A 26,993-nucleotide genomic window follows, 5' to 3' on the forward strand; every position below is an offset into this window, starting at 1 on the left:
TAAACGGTGACAAATCAGTCAGAAGGAAAAAAAAAAAAAAGTCTCTAATTTATTTTTCAAAGTTAAGTTAAATACTAACATGGCTGTTTGTCATATGAATTACTAATGATATCAAAACTGCAGCATTTTTCAAAGTAACACTCTCCATTTTTCATGTTATGCCACGGATTGCTGGGAGAAGTATTTGATAGATTCTGATGTTTAATTAAAATAATTTTTAACAAGCTAGAATCTTTTATCCAAATTTCTTGCTAGGCTGAATATTATTTGCTCTAGCTCATTCAACCACAGTGTGGTGGAAAGCAAAGACCCTGCCGTGAAAAGGCAGGGTACAGCTGCTCTGCTCAGACTCCAAGTGATACTCATTTAGCTGCTCTTCAAAAGCATGAAGCTTTAGGGAAAAATAAACTGGCATAAGCATTTGCTGAATTAGAAGGCACCAAAAATTTTAATCATGTATTATTTTTCCAGGTGTGTTTTTGTCTCCTGAGTGGCCATTTCAGAGAAGTAATCATTTTGGGATTAAAACTGGCACCATTTCAGATTTTATGGCACTTGTGTTCTAGGCCCAGAGGATCAGACAGGTATATAATTACTGGCCTACGTGTGCCAGGCACATTTCTTTCATGTGAGCTAGACTAAGCTTTCCTGATTCACTGACAACCCTGCTTCAGAAGTGATTTATTTTTCTACAGTTCAACACATCTTTGCCTCAGACATTGCCTTCACCATGTGGGGGTGATCGCTGACATTGCGTGCACCCCAGGAGCTGACCCCACAAACCTCCGTGTGCTACAGCTGCAGTTAGGTGGGTGTTAGTGCTCATAGCCAAACTCACTCACAAGGCTAGCCAAAATGACTGGGGAAATAAGCTGCGAGGTAAAACAAGACAATACACCCAATGCCACTACAACAGGGCAACCAGTGAGCTAATGCTGAGGTCAGGACTACTTGTTTCCCAGCTGCCACAACAGGACATATTACTAATACAACTTCCTAGCATACTATTAATACTATATCAAGTGTGGGACACATTAAAAAAAAAAACAATAATTGAAGAGTACAGATCACTTAATTTCAAGAAGTCATCCTCATCATTTGGGGTTGCTTTCTGCAGAAGGCTGATCAATGTCTTACCATATTTTAGAAAAAAACCACCTTCCTCCTGGTAACCAGTCAAGACGTTTCATAAATCGTTAATAATCTATTGTAATTCATTATTAAAGATTGTTACATGCAACTATATACACTAGTGCCTGCAGCCCAAGTCTACTTGAAACACATATTTAAATCCAAGTTTTGCTTAAATAAATGGGTATATCAGTGTCTAAGGACAGAATATATCTGTTAGAATAGCCACATTTCTGAATAGGAAACATCCTGTAGAAAATCTTTAACCTACTTGTTTGTCAATTAGTCGGTAGCTATAATCAACATTTATAAATGAGCTTCCGATAAACGCATGCTTTGCAAGACCCTGGCCTCCTCTCTTTCCAGGTCATCACATTCCTGTGCCCTGCCTGAGACAATTGTGATGGGAAGTTTCTTTTTGCTGGCAAGGTCAGTTTACATTCTAGTTCTACTGGCTTGGGGTTCTCAGGCACCATTACTGCAGTCAGGTAACATCCTCCAGGATTAAGCAATACGGGGTATTTCACTACCTTCAGATGCTTAAACAAAATTCTGACCAACTATGCACAAGTGGAGCTCAGGCTCCGATTCAGCTGGGTGCTGCAGCATGCTCCTGGATCCGGCATGGGGATTTTAACAGCTTCACTAACAGACCTGCTGAATCACTTCCTTCACTTGACACTTGTGTGACAGGAGGAGGATAACAGTAGCAGTGACAGAGACCTGCAATTGCAGAGCTCTGAGCATTACAGAATCACAGAATCACAGAATTTCTAGGTTGGAAGAGACCTCAAGATCATCGAGTCCAACCTCTCACCTAACACTAACAGTCCTCCACTAAACCATATCCCTAAGCTCTACAAGAAGCTTACTAGAAGCCAAAAATCTCTTAATCATAAGCAACAAGTTTACACATCAGTAATCCCAAAGCCAGCTTTCTGACCCTGCTATCATCTTGTGAAATAGATTGAAAGTGACCTAACAGGCATCTTGCACTTACTGAAGGACACTACTTATTCAACACTCATGTAATGAAGTAAGGGATTGCAGGAAACTTCTGAAATTGTAGGGAATGAAAATGGGTATTTATTAATAATAATAGTACAATGGAAATCTATAGTCTCTTGTGTTTAAAAAGAAAGAAAAAAAAAAGCTTGCTCATTCAACATCAGGAAAGGAAAGAGACCTACTTTACCACGTCAATCACAAACCATAATTTATTACATGCCTGTTTGATTTTCCAACTTAGTACAATTACATGCTGTTGCTTCTAAATACAATTTAAATAAAGGCAGGTATCAAAAAATACCCACACGTTCTGATTCATTGGTATGCCATGCAGCCAAAGACTTGTAGAGGCTGTTAATGATACATGAATTATGTATGCTACAGCTCAATATAACATTTGGTGTGATTTAAACAGCATGAACTTTTAGTGAAAGTCATTTTGATTCTATGATGTATTACCCTTTGAAAACCCTTAGCAGGGGGTGGGAATTGAAGGATGTTCTCTGAAAGTTTTCATTTGTTAAGCATATACAATACAGCTGCAACTAGATCCTAAATAACAGCAAGGAGTGAAACGGAAGATCCGATAAAAAATTAGGTTGCTGCACGACTTGATTCTGAGTCAGCGAGGGAAATGGAAGTAGCAGAAGAGAAGAAAACAGACAGGAATCAAACATTCCCCTTTTCCTCTCTGTGAGCTGAGCTTCAAGCTACCTCAGTCGTATTTCTTATCTAAACATCACTGGTCAATTGAACATTTGATTCTGTAACACCCAACAGTTTGCTCTCAGTCCTGTGATTAGGCTGATGTTCCAGTAACAAAGTCCTGAATCACTACTAGAAGAGGAGCTATACAGTTACTTACAAAAAAAAAAAAAAAAAAAAATCTGAAAGAGAATCTGCCTAGGTAAATAAATCATTCTTAAGAATTTAAATGCAAGGAGGTGAAGAATTTTTAAACACAGGTGGATAACGTGAGCTTTAGTTTTATTTTCTCTAAAATGCCCATATCCTTCAGAAGGAATTTATATGCATCTGAAGATGATATCACCAATTTTTTTTGCCCAAGGAGAGCTTTAAGCAATGACCCACTTCCTGCTTCATAAATTTTTACAGCAATCCTTCAGAGGAAAGCATTATTAAGACTTGGAAAATTTGACTGAGGATCAAGATGCTTATTTACTAGCTCTGTTATTGCAAAATATGGGGTTTTATTACTGGGATATTATAAAGAAGGTCCTTCAGTGCACAACCAAAATCAGGGATCTGAAATGGACTTCAATTAAAGTACATTTAATTAACACTAAATATTGGAATTTCTCTCTTTATTGTAATCTTTTGTTTGTTTGTTTCCAGGAGCATTTAGTACTGATCTCTCTCTTCTATCCCTTATTAAAGAGAAAGCTGCCATTGACATGGTAGTATGAACAAGAATAGCACACCAAACGTGTTTCTGAAAACCTTGTCTTGGACCCAGTGAGCAATGACAGGCAACATCCATTGCCCCTGTTTTGTGCATGGAAATTAAGGTAGACTACACCTATTTCCAGAGCTTAGATTTACTCATAAAATAGGATTGTCTTTTTGGGATTGTGTTTGACCACACAGAAGAGTTTGTTTCATTTTGTATGTTCTGTCTGTATCAATGTAGTAAGCAGCTGTCCATCCTTTCTGAAGTTTGGGATGGATGCACACATGCTGATATGTTCTTGACACATACTTACAAACTGCCACAAAGCATCACGCTCCTAACCAAGGACAGCCTCTTCTACTCCTAAAGGCAAGACAGTCAGGAAACTGCAGAAGATTTTGTGTGAGGGGTGCCATTGCTTCAGTGTGTCCTACTGGGACTTGGCCACTGAACACAATTTGGACAGAAGTACCAGTAACTGACATAAACCTACGGTTATCTAACAGAGTTAGTTATACTCCCGAAGGACAGAAGAGCACAGAACCTTTACCCAGAAAATAGAAAGGACAGTTCTCTAATGCTTTAGATACACATTTCAGAAAATGTTCAAGATTTTTTTTGTTTGCCAGACACAGCATCCAGTAAAGGATTAAAATGTTCATACAGCTGCCTCTACGTACTAAAAGAATTTCTAATTATAAGGAAGGCTTTTAAAATCAAATCAATATGAGTGCCAGTTGATGCCTAAAAAAAAATCAGAGTAGTAGCATGTACTGTTCAAAGAAAATATAAATTCACTTCAAAAAAATTAAATATATAATTTCTACGTATATTTTATAAAAAAATATAAATTCAATTGCAGGAGACCATTATAGTGTAGTACACTCTTACCTCCTGTCCCAAAAGGACATGCTGTTTAGGTTCTTGGCTTGTTAAATTATTACATTTTTATCCTGACCACAGAGAAACATCTAGTAACAAAAAAAATCAGAGAACACAAAGGCAACAGTAATACAGCTGATCAGCAAATGCATTACATTTTTCTACAGTGATTCACACAGTAGACGCAACATATACATTTAAAACTTGGAGTCTTGTATTGCAAGTGATCTCATTCATGCTGGCCAGTATTTAAAAACAAACAAACAAAAACCAAAAAACAACAACAAAAAAAAACATGATTGGGTCAAAAACCTGAATTTAAGACAGCTGCATATATGTAATGACAAGGTTTTTCAGCATACCACATTAAAATCAGCATGTTGAATTAGATTCTCATTGTCCTGAAAACCACTGGCCCTACATTTCAAAGTCCTGTTGTTTACTGTTGTTCTCTTCTATCCAAACTAAAACAAAATGGCAGACAACTGCAATAATTGTTCTTATGTTTCAGCTACTGAATGACTGTAATTTCTAGCTGCAAGTCTTTGATTTGACAAATTCTGTGTGTGGGAACTCAAAGGAAAAAGAAAACTGAATATAAATTAGTCTGCAACCTAAAAAGGGAAATACAAAAATACACACAAAGACTGAGATTTGACTGTTATAGAGGGAAATATTGTAGAAATACAGTATGCCTCGTAGACAAGATGCTAGATGGTAACTGGGCCTAGCAGGCTTTACCGACAGAGAAAAGCTGTAACTGGTGCACCCTGTCCCTTTGAGATACAAATTCAAAACCTGTACTCAGAAAAGTGAAAGTCCAGCACTTTTAACCTAAAAACAAGACCAAAATGCTGCTTCACCCTTGAACTGCAATGCTTGATGTACAGTCTTGAGAATATGGTTAGTTCCCATGACAGGGGCATGCTCCAAGTCAGCTGTGGTTGACATTATCACTACAGAATTCATTCAGCTGCAGTGCCAGCATTACGAATCACTCCGTTATTCTAGTTATTTCTACCCAGTATGCCACTTAGACTAAAGTAGAAACTGCTTTCAAGTGGTTGATGCCATCAGTTTCCTCCAGACTAGGACAGTGTTTGTCAAGGTACCAAACATGGAAAAAAAAAAAAAAAAGCACAAAAGAGCTGGATAATGCTTACAACAACTGTATTCCCCATTGGGCCACATAAAGGAATTAATTTCTTCATTTCACTAAGTCACTTTGTTCTGAAACCATGACACTCACTAACGGGACTTAAGATGCAATAAAGGAAAGTGGAAGTTATCCTAACTTCTGTCAAAATCATCTAAAAAAACATACATTGTATCTGCAACAGCGTACAAATATAACACTATAACGCTACATTGTCAATATGGCAGCAGTCACAGCTTGGTTAAGAAATATATATATATACACAAATATTTATTTATTTATTTATTTTTACCTTTTTCTCCTAGTAAGAACTCTTATGCAGAACCACTTCAGAGGAAAAATAAAGAAAAAGAATGGCATTTCCATTTGCTTTTTAGCAACGGAGATGTGGAGTTTTGACATGTTCCCTACTGTATCTCCTCCTCCTTTGTCTCAGTGCAATTAAAAATCCACAGAAGCTGTCTTTCACATCCTCCTTCTTGTTTCCCTTTCCTCTGCCTCCCTTTTTCCATTTTCAAAGCTTTATCAGCTTTAGGAAGTTAGTGGCAGAAGGTGGCATTTTGTTTTGCTTTTGTCCTTAACTTTTCCAAACGTGGAGAAGTTTCAAAAAGCACATGGGAGAAGAGGGAGAAAAGCTTGTCCAAATCTTTCTTTTTTCTTTGAGGTTGTCTGTTTGTTTCTTACTTATCTAAAATGGGTGTTGGAAAAAGACATCCACATCAAATCAGAATTGCACACATCAAGCACTGGGTGGAAAAGAAACACAATAAAACCAGCAGCCATACCTTCACTGGAGTACAGAACCAGGAAGAAATCATGGAAATACATTTCTTATTCTCTCTTCCTGTAACCAGAGGTGAATGAAAGAAAAAGTATCTGAAATTAGGCAAGTTATAAGATTTTATAAGACAGCCAAAGCTTCTCCTTCAGTTTCCTCTACAGTCACTGAGGAAATGCAAGTCATTTCCAAGGGTGATTTCAACTCATCTAAACAACTGTTTTAGGAGAGGATAAACCAGCTTTAAACCTCTCCCTTCTTGCTGGGAACTGTACAGGGGCCTTAGTGATAATTTCAGCTGGAAGCCTAAATTCAGATTGCTGAAGTTACACAGGATAAATCCTATCCTGAGAGACAAAATGAAGAAAACACAATGTGGCAGCTTTCTCCCCACCACTGACAGCTAAAGTATTGCCTCCTGGAAAAACTGAGCAAAGTGAATCAGACTGCCTACAGCCCTGTTTTGCATTTCACTGGCAGCTGTTAATGGAAGGACAATGCTTTCAAACCCTAGTTCCACAGGAGGAAATCATCTCAATAGAAAGGATAGCCTAAGTTTTCTCCTCCTAGGTTTTCAGGGGAAAAAAAATCCCAAAAAACAGTGTTTATGGCAGATGTATTGGGAATAGAAAAAATAACTGAAAACAACTGCAAGGAGAGGAGGCTCCTTCTTTCCTTTCCTTCTAGACTCTCTTTTCATGTTCACTCTTCTCCCACACTTTGTTCTTACAGAAGGACAGACAATGAAGTAAAGCCTGTAAGCCTTTAAAATACATGTAATCTTTTGAATTTTTGTAGAGGAGTCATCAGAATCAAATCCACAGTTTTCAAAACCGTGACCAAATCTTCATATTTCTGCCACTCCATTCCCATCCATAGCTCGGGCACAGTATGGATCTCACACCCTGGGGGGCTCTAAGCTGGCAGCAGCAGGAGTTCACCAGCCTGCGCACAACAAGAAAATGGACTCAAAACACGCGTTCACTTACAAGCACTTGTATAGCACAGGTGGCTGGCAACACTCGTAAGATGGTGACCCAAAGCTGCCAAACAGAACAGCAGGTCATGGGGAAGAAAGCAAAGATTGAAAGCTGGAGAAGCAAAGCTAACAAGCCTGCAGATGAAAACTTGCTCACATGCTGTGCCTGGGGCTGAATTATAAGGAGAAAAAAAGTCTCCAAAGTGCCTTGAAAGCAAGAAGAAAAAAAGAGCTGATCCTAATGGGATACATCTTCTGCAAAGCCATCTCAAAGCTTCTTGCACAAACTGCTTGCACGAAAACAAGAAAGCCACGCACGTGCTGTAATGGCATGGGTAATGCGATGGAACAGGAGTCACGCACCAGATAAAACAATGCTGGTAGGCGGACCGGTGGGGGGGACAGCCCGGCCCCTCAGCCCCACATTGCCTGCTGCAAGCTGCCGAGCTGGCTGGCAGCTGCCCAGCCCTGCCTGCACGCTGCCCAGCTCCTCCGTGTGCCCCGGCTCCGCACGGCCCCTTCAGGGCACAGCCCTCAGCCAGGCAGGCCATGGGTTTAGGTTCCTGACCCAAAACCAAGAATTCCTGTGACCTCCCGCTGAACCTTCCCCTGGGGCTTCAGAAGAATAGCACTTGCAGCAGCATTTTAAGCTCTCCTCTTAAGATACACCTGGAAAATCCCAACCTTTTCCTATCCTCTTCCTCAGTGTTTACACGGAAAGACAGACAATATTATGGGAAAACCCAACACAAACCACAGCACACTGCTGTGTGAAAACACAGGGACTCTTCTACATCGCATAGAGGAGCTTGATATGCTGCAGATGCTCTAAGAATCAAACTTACACACCCTGAAGCAGCACAAAGAGCTCCCTTTGGGTACCCACAGCTAGATGAGAATTGTGCAGCGACAGCAAGGAACCATTCCTCTGCCCTCAAAGCCTCACATCTGAATTGTATCAGCTCTGTGCTGCAACCAGACCGGCTCCTACCCTCCACCGGTGTCTCTGGTAAGGTCAAGGTTTCCATACACAATACATTTTGAAAAGCTTTAAGGGCATCCGAGTCAAGTTCTGCATGCATCTATCTCATCTGTTACCTGGACAGCACCAAGCAGCGCCCCAAAAAGCTGGGAAGAAATTGTGTGCTGCTCTACAAAGATATCTGCTGCCCACTGATATCTTACAGAAATGAAAAAAAAATACAAAAATAAAGCCAGATCAAGGTTTATAGCTATCACCGTCCCACAATACCAGCGAAGCGACAGGCTGCAGAGAGCCTCTCTTTTTTTTCATTACAATACTCACCCTTCTGTCCACAACTGCTGCTCAGCAAAGGAAGGCAGGGATGGAAAAGAAAAGGCATTGTGACATGTCACAGCAATTAAAAACTACCAGGAGAGCTGACCTCTTTCCTACTGTGACACACACACACAGAATCATCCGTTTTCTTGGAAAACAAGAAAGCAGCCTCTCTTGGTAACAGCTACCCATTTTTAGCATCAGAAATTCTGGAAAGTGCAGTCACTAACTACAAGCTTCTTTATTTACCCTTTATTCATATCAAAAGATGCCAGGCCTAGGGCTTGCTAGTTAGGAGGAAGAGGGAGACAGTCAAAATCCAAGAGAAGTTTTTGTTTTCATCTAAACAGGCATAATGAATCTGAATTTCAGATGATGCTTCTCAACTGGTCTTGAAGAAAAAAATAAAATATCAAGAAATAGAGAAACAAATAGCCTTTAGCAAAAGCTGGCTGTAACAAGGAAAAGCAGCAGCAAGATTTTTTATGCTGCTCTCCCACCACCAACACACCCTAATCCTGATCTGCAGCAACCCCAGCTATTTTTGGCACTGCTTGCCATTTGCAGCCAACTGCAGGGTAGTTTCATGATGAGTTATGGGGAGGAGACCAGCAAACCTGCTCCTCTGGTCAAGTAATGCAGCTGGGGGTGGTTTTAAATAAAGACAGGCAGCACCTTTCTGTGCTGCTTGACAAAATCCCTGAAACCACTACACGGGGTGAATGCAGCCACTGCCACCAAAAATACCTCTTACAAATAAAGGCAGTGGGTGGCATTTTTTTTTTTAATGGCTTTTTGCTTACAGGAAATATCCTATTTACAGCCACACTTTAATTACTTATTTAAAGTATGATCATAATAATAGAAAGGCTATGCAAATTCCATTCAGAAGAAAAAAAGGCACGTTAATAATAACCACCTTGCTCCTGAAATTTGTGTGGACTTGCTTTGTATTTCAGCAGAAAGTCAATGTCGCATGAGTTTCGCATTGCAGTAGCCTGGGGCAACAGCAAGGATACACACAACACTGACAGCATTCAACTTCAATTCACAAAACCAGATTTGTCCTCCCTTCCCTACCCAAGGCCCAGGGCATGGTTTTACATTTTAGGCTTTAATATCCTTACCTCTGCAGGTGCAGATGCAGTGCATCATTCTGCAGAAACCTAGCAACAAGTTTCAATTATAAGGACAATTGCTCCGAGATCAAGTCAATGATGTTAATTGAGAACCTTGGTAAAGAAACCTTGTTGCTGCCCATGGGAGAAGGAAGGTGGCTAGAACTGATGGACCACAGAAAGCAGGAGAGCTGTCCATGGGACACAAGGGATTAACCAGAGCTGCAAAGAGCAGGGAGCAATGCAAGAAAAGACTTTCTCGTGGTGGGGGCAGACCCTATTGCCCCAGAGAACCTTGTCAGCACTCTGCATGAGTTCCTACAGAGCCAGGGCACAGTTTTAAACAAATTTCCCAGAGGGGCCACCAACCTCGCTGCTCATTTTTGGGTATTCCAAGACTCCAGGGTCTTAAACACAGGAGCCTGGAGTGCTCACAGCTGCAGCTGGGGTCACAGGGACTGTGGACTGCAAGCATCCTAACTGATGAACGGAGCACTGTCAGAAGCCAGAGCACTGTCGTGTCAATTAAGGTACACAGAAACGAGCTTTTTTGGGTTTTGGCTAAATAAACCTGAATTTCAGCTCTTCGTTTGGGAAATGAGAATACTCACCACCCTGTCATCTACTGGACAGGCAGAGGATCAATTAGCATTTGTGAAACTCATCTCTAAATCATAAATACCACAGAAAAGCCTGTAAGGAAATCAATACTTCTCTCTTCAAATCAAAGCGTGAATCTCATGCAGTAAATAGCAGAGCAAGGATAAAATGAAGTGAGACAGCCAGTCATCTGGATTGGAGCAACATTCATAGGTAGGAGAGGCATCCAAATTCTGGCAGCAAATATGCTTGAGCTCTTGCAAGCATTGCTCTTGCACCCTTGATAACGTTTATCCGTGCATGTGATTATTTCACACAACCCCTGTGAAGCAGATGGCTGCAGTGACCGCAGTTGTGTGCATCTCACCCCTAGCAGGACCTGACCAAGTGTCACCAGCACTGGCACGTAATAGGAAAGGCTGCAGAAAGCAATGTATTGCAGCAGTCTCAGAGCCACAGGCAGAGGTCTTAGTCAAAAAGTAACAGAAGGATGTGGTCAGCGAGCAAAAGGACCACAGCCTCTGAAGTAACATGAGCAGCTCAGCAGCTTTCAGGGACACCTGCTCTGTGTTTAGGTCTGCTCAGTCAGAGGAAACTGAGGAATGAAAATCCAGGACACCACATGAGGCTGGTAATTTGGATGCAGGGCCTGAAACAGAGCGAAGCAATTAGAGCACCAGCTTTTCACTCATGTCCTCCACCCTGCTGAATTCAACCCCAGATTCATATATGCAAATCTAAAGTTCAAGCATGAAAGTTATTTCCACAGAAAAATTATTTTTCAGTCCCTGAGCACACCCAGATGCAACTTGATCCATCAAGGATCTACTTCTGTGTTATTCTGTGTTGGCACTAACTGTATTTTCATAAGATTTACCTGCTTCTAGTATTTGCTTCCCATGGAGAACAACAGCCAAAAGGCTCCAGGAAATACAGTGTGAAGTCCGTGGTCGCAGAACCCACTGCTTTAGCCAGGGGCAGAAAAGAATTCCAAGTCCACAGCTATAAAGGGACATGGTTCAGCCAGAGAGCATAGTGGCAGCAGTAACTTCATTTTGCAGATGCGTGCACTTTCCTTGGAGAGATGCAAAGAGCCTGCAGCTATTTTTTTTTGTTTTCATGATTGTCTTAGGAGACAATCAAATGTATGGATGGAGTGCCAAAGAGAATCTGTTACTGCACAAAAATTCTCTCTTTACCAATGCTAGCTTCCATTCAAACTCAAAAGCTACGTTTTGGGCTTGTTTACAAATAGAATTGTTACCTAAAGCCCAGGTGACATGGTAATAATGTTAAATAACCCTTGATTCATTGTACCTTTCAGTTTAGCCTTTCCTACAACCCAGGCCTAAAAAGTCACCTTCCTCGAGTCCAAGTGTCTTATGTTAGCTGAACGTATTTAAAAATCCACATGGATTCCACTAACTAAAAGCATTTGCTGTGTGGGCATACACAAAACTAACTGTGACACAGAACACATTTCAGGGCATGAACCTTAAGAACAACCATCACAGGGTCTGCCGTAAGAATTTGTTACCTTTAAAAATTAAAATATATTTTTAATATTTCTGGTGGGGGCCATGATTACTTCACATACATTCTAGACACGCTCTTACTGCAATGTAAAAAGCATCTGCAAACAGAGTAAAGCTCAGCCTTAATCATCAATGACAACTCACTGAAGTCACCCTCACACAAGAGGTGTAGAAAAAAATGTCTTTGCTTTAGCCAAATGATTTTGAAACCAGTCCTCTAACTAGGGTGTGAAGGAGCAGAAGGAGAGAATTTTATTGAGTATATTGAGATGCCTTACAAACTCAAGTTCATTACCTCCAGTATATGCCTATTCTGTGTAATAAAGAAATACAATTAACCCCTTATCAATACTGGAAGAGCTGAACAAACTATGTTGAGCATGAAAACGGAAAACCAGAAATAAAGTACTTCATATACTTGTCAGGCTCCCATCACTGCAGTACCTGGGCATTTCACAGACATACTCTCACAGCACAAATAGAAAACTGCTTTTCAAGTTTTACAGGTGAAGGAGGAAGACAGTAATTAATCTTTTAGGATCAGCTGGTACATGCTTCAAAGGTCTGCCCAAGCTTTGCAGTATGCAAATTCTTTGCACTAAGCATACACCACTGCTCTGCACAAAAGTAGGTGTCTCCAAGTCCAAGGAGTCACTGTCTTCTCATGCAAATATTGCTAACTTAATGGCTCTTTAGAAGACGAATGGCTGCTCAGCTGTTGGGTTCTTAGACAAGCTGGTATTATCTTCAGGGATGCTGATTTATGAGGAACAAAATAATTACATTTTGATTTAAACCCTGTAGTACTTCAGGTATTTCAATTCAAGCAAAGTATTTTGGGATGTCACAGAGCTTGCACCGTAGTATAGATTTGTGAGTATTTGAGAATCAATTATCATTAATATAATAAGTGCCAGGTGCTGTTCAAGCATATTTAACTCTAAAGTTCTGTTAGGGATGTTATAAAGAGACTCACATTCAGAGAACCAAATCCTGTAACTCCTGCAATTACTTTCAGTATTTTCCATTCACTGGCTTTTTGTTGTTGCTTCTGTTGTTGTTTTGGTTTGTTTGAAACGGGAAAACACCACAGCCTTGACAAAAGAAAAAAGCAGAAATGAAAGGATAACAACATAATATGTTAAACCACAATCTGTCCATTCTTTTCAAAGCAACTTCAGCAAATAGGATGATAAGTTTACAGTGAAGTTCTGTTAAAAAAAAAAAAAAAAAAAAAAAAGGAAAAGTTTCTCTTATTGTTTGAGATTTTTTAAATTTCTGGCATTTGGCTTTGTACTGTTCCCACAGATACTTAAGCAAAGGGAAGCATCACTTATATTTCTGGAAGTACATATTCTGGGAAAGGATTCCGTTGGCTATGGCTCTATACCAAGACTTCCAGGACTTGTATTGACCTCTCTGCTTTCCTAGAATTTCTGGATCACTTTTTTTTTTTTTTTTTTTTTTTTTTAAATTCCATCTCAGTCTATGTCTATTCCATCTTATTTTAAGTCTAACTGAAGAGTCTAAGAAAAAGAAAGCAATATGCTTCTGGCTTCAGTGATCTAATATGAACTGCAGCGACTTGAGTGATAACTTAAGAAGAACTCACATTTGCTTCTCTCAGAAGTAATAAGCTGCATTTCCTAAATTAAGATTTGAAAGTCAAGCCAGGTTCATTCTGGGGCCTGAACAAAAAATCCTGTCCAAGTTATAGAGGGAAAAAAGCCAGATCAATTCCCTGTTCCTGGACTGCTACAGCACAAGATCAGTTTATACCAAAATCATAGTTTTCCTGATGTAGTTAATTTGTACTGCTTTGATAATTCAAATTAGTCTCAGATAAATGGGCAAGTGTGACCAAAATTACAAGAAACAGGGTGCCACAAGGTAGGAGCTCCACAAATTCAACTATTCAGCCAAAAGTAGGCTTGCTTACTTGCAGCTAGAAGGAATCTACAGTACCAACAAACAATACAAATACAGTCATCACTAAATTGACATTTCTTACTATACAACAGGGACCAAACTCTTCTTCCATTTATGACAATATAAAACCCAGTAGTGCAGTTTCTTTGAGTTGTTTATATTACATTGCTCGGAGAGGATGGCAGACTATCTGGAACAATATTATTCTCTGAATTTCTCATCTACAAATAGCATATGTTCACACATCTTGAGAATTATAGTGACGGAGTAGGGGGTTCCAGGTTCTCCTACTAGCCATTTAATCCCAATTCATACTAGTTTAGGAGGTCAGAGCGGTATAAGAAAGGCAGAGTTCAACAATTAACTTGATGTTCCCACCATCACCTTTAAATTTAAAATAAACGTATTTCCTGACACACCCTGTGTTTTCATTGAAAACGTGTACTCCTCTGTTAGCTCTAACCTTTATTTCTTTTCATGTCAGCCCAGCAGGAGCGAGAAATAAATGAACATCTGTGAATGTGCCTTCTTGCTGCTGCTACAATTGATGCCGATTCTTCCCTTCTTACCGCTCATCTAAATGGCCAGCTGGCTCTCCTTCTCAGAGAGCATTTCACAAGCTGCTTGACAGAGAGGTTATAATGTGCAAGTCTGAATTTATGCAGTCTCTGTCCTGAAAATTAAGGATTCTAAACTGAGAAAAGTCCTGCTTATCTCAAGGTGCCGTTCTGGCAGCACAAAACATGCCCTAGGTAATATCTACTGCTTCAAATTGCCTCTAAAAGTTATATGCATCTAAAAATAGCCAACTACCTAATCCCTGTGATGTTAACAATCCCCATCAGAAAACAGCTCCTGTGCAATAGCTGTGCTCTAATGGTTTTTTCCTGCCTCCCACTTCTAGTACACCTGACATGTGAGTCAGAAGGCTCTCCTCTTCCATTTTATCACAAACACACGTACTGAAATTAATGCTCGACTGTCCTATGCACTTACAGGTATTACTAAACTACAAGCCAAGTTACCAGAGATCTAATTTCTATTATAATTCCTGTCAAATGAGCAGGAAGTCGATCTCAAAGCTTCTTAAACAACATTTATCTTCCATGTAAAAACATGCCTGTCCTAAAGAGAAGGGCATCTATGTAAATGCATCTAAGGACGACTTTTAAATTTAGTAACAAAGCAAGGTTCACCCTAGTACTTCACAAAGCTACTTGTTAAGCATATCGATAGATTCATTCGATCTTCCAATATCTTGGTACTGAAAAAGGGACATTCATATTTAAAAAAAAGAAAAAGAAAAAAAAAAGTTGGAACTTCAAGTCAATCTTCCCCAGAGAGGTGTATCTGAAGCAAACATCTGCAGATTTCCTTCCCAAATCATAGAACATCCTGAGTTGGAAGGGCCCCACAAGGATCATCGAGTCCAAGCCCTGGCTCCACACAGGATGACCCAAAACCCCAACTCTATGTCCAAGAGACTTGTCCAGACACATCTTGATTTTTGGCAGCTCAGTGCCATGCCCACTGCCCTGGGGAGCCCATCCCAGTGTCTGACCACCTCTGGGTGCAGACCCTTTCCCTAACCCCCATCCTGACCCTCCCCTGTCCCAGCTCCATGCCGTTCCCTTGGGTCCTGTCGCTGTCCCCAGAGAGCAGAGCTCAGCGCCTGCCCCTCCACTCCCCTCGTGAGGGAACTGCAGGCTGCCATGAGGCCTCCCCTCAGCCTGCTCTGCTCGGGGCTGAGCAAACCAAGGGGCCTCAGCTGCTCCTCGTACACCTCCCCCTGTAGACCCTTCCCATCTGTGGGGGCTTCCTTGGGATGCTCTCTAACAGTTCGGTGTCCTTATCCCGCAGTACCAAAGCTGCACAGGGCATGAGGTAAGCCCGCAGCAGGCCGAGCAGGGCGGGATGATCGATTTCCTCCTGCCCAGCTTGCTGCCAACCAGAACCCCCAGATCCCTTCTGCGGGGCTGCTCTCCTGCCTCTCGTCCCCTAGTCTGTACGTACAGCCAGGGTTAACACATCTGTCAAAACAAGAGCCTCCCAATACACAGCCATTATGCAAACCGCCATTTACCGCATAATCTCAGAGAAAGAACCTGCTGTATGATATGGAAGTACAGAATAGGTGAAAATGTTTAAGGCGCTGCAACATAAACGGTTCTACTACTTAAAGCTCAGCTAGTGGTTTAATTGGAGCAACCTCTAGATCTGTTCTCTGCCTAGAATTACCTGCCACGGAGAAAGCATCCATTACAGGTGCAGTGAAAATCACTTTCTGGGTAACAGCCGAAGCTGTAAGATGCAGTACTCTATTGTGCTTCTCTTGTAGTTTCTCTTGGCTGTCCTACACCTCATCGCAAATTCCCTGAAAATCTATTCCAGTGTGATATACTTAGGGTCCTTTACCGCGCTGTGCTGGCTGCAAATAAAAGCCATTCTTTTCTTCTCCTCCCTGTCTCTAGCCACTCTAATCCCAAGAGGGCCAGTCTTCATGCTGCCTGTCTGTAAGTTTCAAGAAAAAAATAATTCACTGTATAAACTATAATTCCTTGAAGGCTGAAGTGAATCCTACGGGCAAAGTCTATTGCCAGTAAGTAACACATCAGGCTACCTGTCCCAAAAGGATTGAAAGATATTCCACAGTTATAATCACGCCTATGTATAAAACTTACTTTCTAATTTCCTTTTTCTGCATAACCTATTTCTGCATTTTTGTATTCATTGCTAAGAAAGCTTCCCGTGTTTCATTTGCAAAGGTGGCATCAGCTGCATATCAAATTGAGTGCTGGCTGCTTTTTGGAATACACGATTATACTTCCAGGACTTTCCTGCTCTTTTATTGCCCCCCTCTAATAATATTCTTTCCATATCTATCCTTGCACTTACTATACCAACTGGATGGTTCCTGAATTATTGATGAGTCCCTTTCCACTATGAACCTCATATAAAACAGTTTTCAACAAATTATCAGAATACTGCAAATAAGTGTTTTATTTTTATAGCCAGTAGCCAAGGTGTCTTCATGGTGAGTAATGTTACTCCTTTGTCAATTAACACTTGTACAACAGATTAACAAAAAATATATTAAACCTACTACAACAACATGCAATACCTTCATAACACAAATTTGCACTACATTTTGTTATTATGATACTGACATATTGCTAAGGATCTTTCTACACTGTTCATTTAGATTTATACAGTAATGAGAACATTTCTCCCACTCCTGTTCCTAAGAAAATATGTTCAAAAGAAAGAGGCAAGTTTAATATTTCTGGCAAAATACAGGTTGTATTCAGTTGCTGCAAAATCTGCACTCAAATGGCAAGAATAAGATGCCACAACAAGCAACATCATCCATCACCAGTGTAGATTAATGTTTTATATTATGCTTCCTTTGCTGTTCTGGGCATTGAGAAAAATGTGCTTATTCCTCTGCCCTATAAAATTGCTGATAGACTAATTGCACAAGTTTAATCTAAAAACAAAAGGCCACCCTATGATGAATTTGAAAGCAGCAGCCCACTCATACAGTACTTTTATTTAAGAATAAAGCTACGCAAGTATAACCGATCACTTATGAGCATATTTTTCGTAATCATTAATGAGCCACTAAAACCTGGACTATTAAAGAATATATGTAGCCAAAATTGTCCTATACATGCAGAGCTTCTTTTCAAATTTTACACCTGAAATTCCATTACTACATACCCATACTTGGAAGGTAAACCAATCAACCAAAAAAAAAAAAAAAAGACAGAACCCCCTCCTGCACCCTCAAAAAATCCTCACAATTAGATGGATAACTGCTGAAGGCATATACAAAGGGAGTCAACTGAGTAGTAAGATAAAAGATTATATAACCTGATCATTTGTAACAATACTGGAAGGACAATATTGACCATACTGAATCACAGATTCATTCAAGTTGGAAAAGACCTCTAGATCATTGAGTCCAGCCTTTAACCTACTACTGACAAGTCCACCACTCAACCATGCTACTAAGATCTACATCTACACATTTTTTGAAGACCTCCAGGGATGGTGGCTCAACCACTTCCCTGGGCAGCCTATTCCAATACCATACAACCCCTTCAGTAAAGAAATTTCTCCTCATAACCAAACTAAACCTCCCCTGGAGCAACTTGAGACCATTTCCCCTCATCCTATAACTTGGTGATACAACCTCCTTTAAGGTAAAGTACAATAAGGTTTCCCCGAGTTGCCTTTTCTCCAAGCTAAACAACCCCACTACTTCAGCTACTCCTCATAAGACTGTTCTCTAGACCCTTCACAGGCAAGTGAATTATGTTACTTGTTTTAAGACAGGTTGTATAAAGCCATCAGCATTTTGCAGAATTAAATTTGTGTAACTTCAGGCTATATGCAGATAAAGCAGGTTCTTAAGTTACATTCCTGAAACTTAAGGTGGTTTGTTTGTTTGTTTGTTTGTTTTCCCTAATCTTTGCATTACTTCTGTAGTCATTTACACTTCAAAAGTCAAATCGGTTTTGAAAATACTAATTGAGCTGGTTCTGCTATTAGTGGCCTCAATTAGACACTCTTTTTCCTTTCAATCATAAATCCTGTATTACTGTTGCATAAACTTAGCCTTATCACACGCTTCCACTGGTGGATAAACAAACAAAAACAGTGATTCCCAGAAAGCCATTTTACAATAATGTGTGCTTCTCTTGACTGAAACAACTGAAGCATATAAAAAGCAGTGCATTTGAAACCATTACTGCATCAGGTAACCAGGTATCACTCACTACAATGTTGACACTATCGCATTTCATGAAAAGACATGCCTGATAATTAAGTATCCAAACTCCACTCAAAAATAAATAATCCACTAGTCAGGAATAGAAATGCAGTCTGCTGCTCCTGTGTTTGCTGTTAGGGTTTCTTATTCCTTGAAATTATTTGAGGATCCATGTTAGAAAAGCAAAGTGAATCATAGTTTCTTCTGCTTTGATTTAATTCCAATAGCATATGAAGGAGATCTAGGCCTAGCAGATGGAGCAATAGCCCTTATGTACTGTTTATGGTTTATTCTCTGAAGTGAATGTTATCAGCTGTTTTCCCCACATGCTTACACACTTTTCACTCTCTGTGGAGAATTAAAGATGAATGGTAAGAAAGGAAAAGCTGTCTTTTAACTAACATTAACTTTAAGATACATACCTTGATCCTTATTCTAAAATAACTTTACTCTTATCAGTTGTTAAGTCTTTTATATTTGGTCAGAGCAGACAGAAGACGTCTGCTGCTTCATCCTTGCTGTACTGTCCATCACTGCCCAGTGGTGCTTTCTCTGCCAGGTAAGAACGACTGGCAAGGCAGCCAGTGTCTGGGCTGCAAGAGATTCAGTTTGAAACAGCTTCTCTCAGCTGGCAATGAAATTCATGTAACTAACCTGCAGAACTATCCATCAGTTTGCTACTCCAGTATGGATTGTTCTCCAGAACTTTTTAACCTAACTTCAGCATTTTTCTTTGGGAAAATGCATTCTCATTACTTTCCTCCAGTGAGGCACTGGAACAAAGTTCCAGTGCCTCACAACCCTTTCAGTGAAAAAAAAATCACTGGAACAGGCTGCCCAGGGAAGTGGTGGAGTCACCATCCCTGGAAGTCTTCAAAAGACGTTTAGATGTAGAGCTTAGGGATATGGTTTAGTGGAGGGCTGTTAGCGTTAGGTTGGAGGTTGGACTCGATGACCTTGAGGTCTCTTCCAACCTAGAAAATTCTGTGATTCTGTGATTCTCCACCTACTACCAACTTTGCTAGAACAAAGGCGAAGTGTACGTTACAGCTTTGATACACCACACTTTAAATATTGCCACAGTAAGGCCTACTCTTCTACCTTTGTGTTGTATTAAGGTCTGTCTCTGCCACTAGACACTGTGAGGATGTAACCCTGAACACCCTAAGAATTGGAGTAATCATATTTTCCATGAGGTAACAGCAGCCATCCATACAAATAATATTGATTTCAGGATTTTAGGTTTCAATCTGCAAATTGTATCTTCACTGGTATCAGAATAAGGTTTGGGTATGTATACTTGTACTCTGCTATGCTCATTAAGAAATGAAAAGGCTTGCTCAGCAGCAGAAAGCTAATTCTGATGCTTCCGCCTGTGGAATTCCTGATACACAAATGGCAGCCCTAAGTGAAAGCAGCGTGAGGTGGGTTTGTTTCAAGCATTAACTACACAGGCTGCTTTGAGGAACTTTCATAAGCAGACCTAGACACAGGTCTGCCTCTGTAGCTCCCAATATTGAGCTGCAAGTAGGGGAGGTAGCTCAGCCAAGGCAGGATGAAAAGGAAACACCCTGCAGTCTTCACCCATTTGTGTTTCTGCAGATAGGACACAAAAAATGAAGCCTCCAGCAGTAATACTAGTATTTGTTTATACCTCTAGCAAACTTGTTAAAAAATGCCAAGCATTTTGTGTTAAAATGCCAAGTAGGTATAAAGTTAGTGGAAATAGCCAATAAAGAGAATCCAGCCTCCAGAGCATAAGCAACATTTGGAAGGGTTTTCAATTTGACTTGAAACATACACGTGTTAGCACAAGATTTACACAGCCTCCTTACAGATAAGTGACATATTAGTGGTAAGTGGCTTGCATATTCACAGAACCTTTAATCTATTAGAGCTCGAGTAGACCAGAGCTGAGCCAGGGTGTGTTAGGTCATACTTCCATTGAAAGCTGAAGCCACATTTTGAGATTGCTGCTTGGTTCCTCCTTCAGCTTAACAGAAAATGGGTAGGTGGAGGTGCATTTTCTTCTAAAGTACCAAAACTGACTTCGCAATTCTGACTGTCAATCAATACTTGTATCATTTTTTATATCTGAGACATTTTTAGACGTGTGAGAAGAAAAACAGTAATTTCCTACCAAGTCACTACAGCAGCTTAAAAAAAAAAAAAAAAAAAAAAAAAGCCACTGAATTCTTTAATGAAGTTTCCAGCAGCAATTCCAGCTAAGCCCCTGGCAGCCAGGAAACCTGGGAGCACTCAGGGCAACTGCTTTACCTTCTGCTATGGGGTGTTGAGTGTAAGGGCAGACTGATGCACGGGGAGCTTCCCAGATGCCAACATGCAATTTGTACATTCAAAATAACACTTATAGACATGATTTGTATGTGTAAGGGCAGGTATGCCATACACAGCCTAGTCTAAACATTATGCTTTTAGTCTCAACACTTTCCAGGTACAAGGATGAGTAATGCTTAGGATGAAATGCTGGTATTTCAATTAAATATTGATTACCTATCATAGTGTTATTTCCAACTAATGAGAAGGTCAATTCCCTTGAAGGAAAGAGGATTTGGAAGCCTGTTCTGTGTCCAAATAATACATGATGACAAAAACACAGCTGTGGTATTAGAAATCACAGAAGGGCAAATGTCAACACTAAAAATGAGTGTATTTGGTCTAGATTTTAAATATAGGAATATGAGAAAAATCTAAAGTCTATCCTAGTGTCTTAGGGAAGGACTCCTACTTCTAATATTTTGCCTTATGACATTCAAAATGAGTATTTGCTCCTGACCATCCTGCTTACATTAACTTCTCCTGTTCTCACTTTTTCTGAGCATTCTCAAGAATACTAATTTTTACAAATAAATAAGCAATTTTTACTTTCTCAGAATAGAAAATCCACTGTCCACACAGCATTCAATCATGACACACACCCTTATAAATGAAATTAAAACAAAACCAACAATTAATCCAGACAAATTAGTGCCTCCAGCAGCTACAGTTAATAGGCAGGGTACCTGCAGTTACCCACCACACTATGCCTGAAGAGATTTCTGTGGGCAAATATGAACAAGACCCACTCAGGCTCTTGGCCTGCTGGAATGCACCAACACTTGAGTCAAACCACAAGATGGGTTATTAGCTCAGACTCATCTTGTACTAACCAAGATGCCCAGATCCCAGTTTGAGGTTCATTTCCTGATGATTCATAGCATGGGACAAGCAGTTCCTCAGTCAGCTGAAAGACATGTACATGGCAGTGCTAACAGTTCCAGCTGAAGTGCTTCTGATTGTTGGGATGTAGGAAAGGTATAGAATTTGGGTTGTTATCATGCAAAGAAGCTCAGTCACTGAAAGGTCAGAAGTTACCTCAAGTACCCACCTGCACAGCTTCCACTCTCAGTTGTCACTGTAAGTGATGAAATAAGGAAACTCACTGCACCAGCTTTAGCACAGGCTCTAGCACCCACACTGAGAGCCTGCACTAATGGAGAACAGGAAGGAAGGATGTGAACAGGACTCTTGGTGAGATACCCCACATCTCCCAGGAAGTTGGTGAAAAGCATTGTGACCAACAAATAAAGCAAGACAACCTCGTACCCACCTTAATCTTCACACAAGGACCTTTCTGTCCAACATACTGTTGTGAGAAGAAACAGCCTCAGAACTCCACACCCAAGAGGTGACTTGTTTTTCTTTTAGGAAAACAGACAAACATCACTTTTCACAAGTTTAAAAGGAATACCAGACCTGAAGGAATACCCACCACGTGGAATTACTCAATGGTGCTGCAATTATGTCTAGTTCAGGCAGCTAGGGAAGCTGGTCAGACAGTTTTTCTCTGGTGCTCCAGGGAAGGAGGTATGGGTATTTGTTCTATAAATACACTCCATGGTGCCCACTCCGTGGTGCTTAGAGACAAAAGCGAAAAATGAAGATAAAAAATTATCCATGGCAAAGGATAAAGATGAGAATAGTGTTTACTTATTTTACCAGGGCATTCCCTAAAGTTATGGTGCTATTAGAAGTGTGGTCTTTCTGTGGTAAAAGAACCTTTAATTTTGGTTTGCTCTCTGAAAAAAAAACAAAAACAAAAACAAAAAAACACCACAGGAACACGACTGACAAGTGAGCCACTAGACAGTTCTCAGCCAAACACTGCTAGAGATGGAGCATGTCTCCAAAGCCCCTGGATCTCCTCCATCTTGGGAAGTGTTTCAGACAATTCTTAAACTGCTCTTCAAGAAAGCGATGCATTTTCCTTGTTCCAAATTGCAGTATCTGGAACAGCCAATGGCTCAGTCACAGCTTACACACAGCTTTCCAGAAAAATGCACAGAACAAAATTATTTTAATGATAGGAAGTAGAAACCTTATTGACTTTGCCCTCATAGCACCTGGGCTGACACAATTTTGTCTGGGCACTCTAAGGTATCTGCGTTCCAGAACATAATCTCTCAGCATGGTGTAGAGGGGACAGGACACAACCAGACAGACTCACACACAGGGAACATGGTAACTGTTGGCAGCTGAAGGCACTTCACCTGTGCTCCACATGCTTGAGGTAAGTGCCATGAGATGACTGAGGTTGACAGTGACAGACCGGAACCATCCCGTCTGTACTGTTCTACTACTTACTGTGCGCTCACAACAGAGCTTGATTTATAACGCAAGCTTTTCTGGCAAGAAGCTGAGTAAGAAGACATTGTGCTGCATGTGTCTTGCCTAATAGTTCATTGCCAACAATATATAGCCTTCCCGTCTGCAGAAGCTGCTGATCATTAATGTCACCTGCACAAGGACTTCACATGCGTATCTAGATAGTGTATGCATATATAATTAGATGTCTCTAATCTACAATATTTTTGATGGGGAACATTTGTGAACTTTGGAAGGCAGACCTGAAAATTACCTATTTTCTCGAATAATCTAGAATGGAGGTTTGCAGAGTTAGATACACAACTCTACAAGATGCTGCTCATCTCACATGAATTGTTCATCCCAGTTAGATAATCTAAAACCAGGAACAGTGTTGTGCTTGCTTTAAGACATAACTTCAGAGGCAGAATTTTTAACATGGCATTTATACAAAAAAAAATACTGTTTATTGCACTATATTCACTTCATTCCTCCATCCTCACTGACTTGAAACAGAAGAATTTAGGTAGAGCACATGAGAGATTGGACAGCCTTGTCTAATCCATCTGCCCCAATTAAACCCCTCCCCCAGGAAGCCGCTTACAATCATCTCAGATAATAACAAATTGTATTTAACTTATAATCAATTTAAATAGTTTGATCCAGATTCAATACCTCATTCTACCCAAACCAGCTTTTTTTCCTAATGACTAATCAAAAGTGTTCTCAAAGAAAGATAAATAATGTTAAGTAATCTTATACCGTCAGTCATTTTTATGAAAATACTTTGGATAACACTTTTTTCCTCCACTGATTTGAATGGATACACAATTCATTTCCACTGAATGAATGCACAATTCATCATTTGAAACTAGAATTTAGAGCTAGTGCTTTTGCTGAAATTCTTATACTGTAACACAAAACTGATTACATAAAAGCAACTTAACAAAGAGAAATTGAGCCAAGTTAAAAAAAAAATAACAGCTGAGAACCAGCTACCTGACTTTCATAGAATAAACTTTCAAAGAAAAAGATACATATATAGCATCTGAAAAGATTTAAAATAAAATTAAAATAGACATTGGTCTAGCATTATTACTGGACATTAATATCAAGGAGATAGCAATATTCAGTGACTGCAGCAGCACACTAAATCTTAGTTTTATTCCTCATTACTGGATGATCTTGAAAGATTTGCCCTATCTGTCCCTGCCTTAAGTGTTCCATTTGCAAAAAGGGATGATAGTATTAACCTTTTTCACAAACCACTCTGAGATAAAGCACCATAAAATACACAGATATTGTGATTCTATATAAAGGGAAAGAATTGGCAGAAAATAATTTATTGAAGTATTACACTGTATGTAATAATGTATTACATTAATATTCAGTTAAAACAGACCATAAAGCAACTTGAGACATGCTGAATATGAGAAAGACTGACTAGTTACTGCATACTAACCCCCCTTCCCCCCAGACACACACACCAAAAAAAAAAATTGCTTAAAAAGAACACACAACAAAAACTGAACAGCTGCTGGTAAGGACAGCATCGTGCTCTGGGGACAGAGATTTCCACATATTGCAGTTAAGGAGCTGGTCAGCACACATGTCAAAACTGAGCACTCCAAATACAGAGGTAAGTATCAAAGTATCATTTACGTAGTCTTCCATGCAAGATATAGTTGACTTGACAATCTGTAAGTTAAATGCAGCTTAAAAAAATCAGTAACAAATGCAGATGCTGCTAGCAGGCACCCAATGTGAATCCTGAACAGCTTTTATCTTTCAAGACTTAACTTCTGGCCACAGTCTGTAAAATTGGATGTGGACAGCCCAGTATCCTGCCACAGACAGCACTGGGGGAAACCAGACATGCAAGACATTTTCCTGATCCTCTGTTTCATCACTACTTAGGAACAGAAACATGCAATACTAATTGTTTTAATTTTAAAAGGTGCAATCAACAGCAGAATTTTGATAGAGTATGCTTAAAATACTCATTGTACATGTCTACATGGATGTACACGCATATGCATGCATCACTTCTGTAGTCTAGAGACAGCCATGCTGGCTTCTAGGTAACCACCAAGGACTTCAGGCAACGTGGTTTGGCAATATGATGTTCCTACAGTTCTTCTTGGTGAAGCATTTTTCGTATCATACTACAGTAGTTCAGGAACACAGGTCACGAAGCCATCCTAACTGCCAACGTAGATGTAGTTGCACACATGTAGCTACTATACCACATCTATACCTGAAAGCTCTTTTACTTTATCCATTTGTGTTTTTCAAAGCAATGCACTTAATACAGGCATAAAAAACCTGCAGGAGTGTTGTTAGATGTGGAGACATTTAACTAAAGCCAGAAATCAAAGCATTTCAAGAGACTGCAGATCAAAAAGCAATGCTGACTTCCAGAGGACAAACGGGAGCTGGATTTCAAGTCTGAACCCTTGGTAGCATTTAAAAAATGCATTTTCACAACTGAAATATATTGATGGACATTTGCATAAGTGCTAGTTAACTCAGTCTAATAGACAGTCAATTAACAACAGAAAAGGTTTTTGTCTGGCCAAACCCCAGGGCACAATGTTGTCCTAATGTATAGAGAGCACCTTCCAATAGCAAACAGTTTTACTACTTGAAATATTTCAAGAAACTGTTTCAGATCAGTCATCTAAGAAGTTGAAAATGACTTGAAAATAACTTGACTACGTGAATTAGCTGCATTTGAGGGTGTCCCTTACCATTTCATCCTAAGTCTCAATAGAACAGAATGCATTTTAAGAACGTTCTATTAAATCTGCAAGGTGTTTTTTTGTGTTTACTAGAACCATTATGGCCACAGTGTAAAATAAATCCTGTGGGTAACTGAATACAGAGAACAAAGCTAAGCACAAACACAGAAATGATGATGGAAATCCTATCCAAGCCTGACACATTTTCAAAAGCAATATTGGATGAAGGTGTATATGATGGACCTCTAGACCTCTAGAAGGCTGGCTGTATTTACTAGCTTTTCAGTGCTTCCTAAACGAGACTAAAACAGCAGGAAAACAAACAGCAGGCAGCAATAGGAAATGACAATCATCATTGTTGTGATGCTTTATACTAGAATGGAGAAACAACATTTACAACTCTTCTATTGCAAAACTGGACACATTTTAAGAAATACAGAATGCCTGAAGACATGCCTCAGTAATGGCTGAATATTAAACAGGGAAGAAGTTAGGCTTCTCCTGACTATTAGGCTTCTAGTTAGGCTTCTGGTGTAGACAGACAGAAATACTGAAAGAACAGAGAAGTATCAAGAATTCAGATATAAGCTAAGGAGGCACACTCGGACTGTAAGAACACAAAAAACATCGTTACTGCATTACAGCGAGCAAACATGCACTCTGCACTCGGGAGTGACTGGGAACTTTCAGTGCTCCAGTTGGTTTCTTGGAAAAAGGAATTGCTTTTGAAGGGGCCATTTTTTGTAGCAGCTTGTGCTGCGAAATGTGGTTCTAGAAACCTGCTCGTACTTCCATCTGTGTTCTCAGGTAAAATACATAAAATGTCCTTGTTCATGCACACACAACCACCAAGCACTGAGCTATCTCCCTGCCCCTTCTTACAAAATATAAACATCAGGAACCTTATTTTAAAGATCCCAAAGTATTTATCTCTTATTGAGAGCTACCTTCCTTAGCTGGATTGCTGTGACAAATCTCTGCTGACAGGCTGGATACCCCAAAGAATC

Source organism: Aythya fuligula, chromosome 9 (assembly GCF_009819795.1).
Source record: "Aythya fuligula isolate bAytFul2 chromosome 9, bAytFul2.pri, whole genome shotgun sequence".
In the NCBI taxonomy this organism is placed as follows: domain Eukaryota; kingdom Metazoa; phylum Chordata; class Aves; order Anseriformes; family Anatidae; genus Aythya; species Aythya fuligula.